We start from the raw sequence: 318 nt of genomic DNA on the forward strand, positions 1-318 counted from the left end.
GGATGCACACAGCATCTCCATAAATATGATTGGTGTGGCGTGCAACTGTGCAAAGCAAGAAGATTCCCAACAACAGTATTGGTGTAGGTCTTATGTTCTGTTCTCCTTATGAGAACGGATCCTCAAAGGCAGCATGTTACTGCTGTTACAAATTACTGACAAAAGGCCACTGTCCCAATTACTTACTTCACATATTTACAAAACAGAAACTTTATTAATCACTTACACCATTCTATAAAACTGAAGTTCAAAAACCTGATCACGACTGTAAGAGAACAAACATTCTTCATGTTCTTTTTATGAGCATTATGTATATGA

General features: G+C 36.8%; 1 protein-coding gene and 1 long non-coding RNA gene across 2 annotated transcripts in view; both read right to left on the reverse strand.

Moving 5' to 3' along the window:
• LOC119586920 overlaps positions 1–312 on the reverse strand; it is a 2,141-nt gene extending 1,829 nt beyond the window's left edge. Inside the window, exon 1 of the long non-coding RNA XR_005229981.1 lies at positions 227–312. This is a non-coding gene — a long non-coding RNA (uncharacterized LOC119586920). The remainder of the gene's footprint in view (positions 1–226) is intronic.
• LOC119586919 (CAP-Gly domain-containing linker protein 1-like) overlaps positions 1–318 on the reverse strand; it is a gene marked incomplete in the record, with an annotated part of 175,677 nt that overhangs the window by 5,377 nt on the left and 169,982 nt on the right.

Source organism: Penaeus monodon, chromosome 22, assembly GCF_015228065.2.
Source record: "Penaeus monodon isolate SGIC_2016 chromosome 22, NSTDA_Pmon_1, whole genome shotgun sequence".
NCBI lineage: Eukaryota > Metazoa > Arthropoda > Malacostraca > Decapoda > Penaeidae > Penaeus > Penaeus monodon.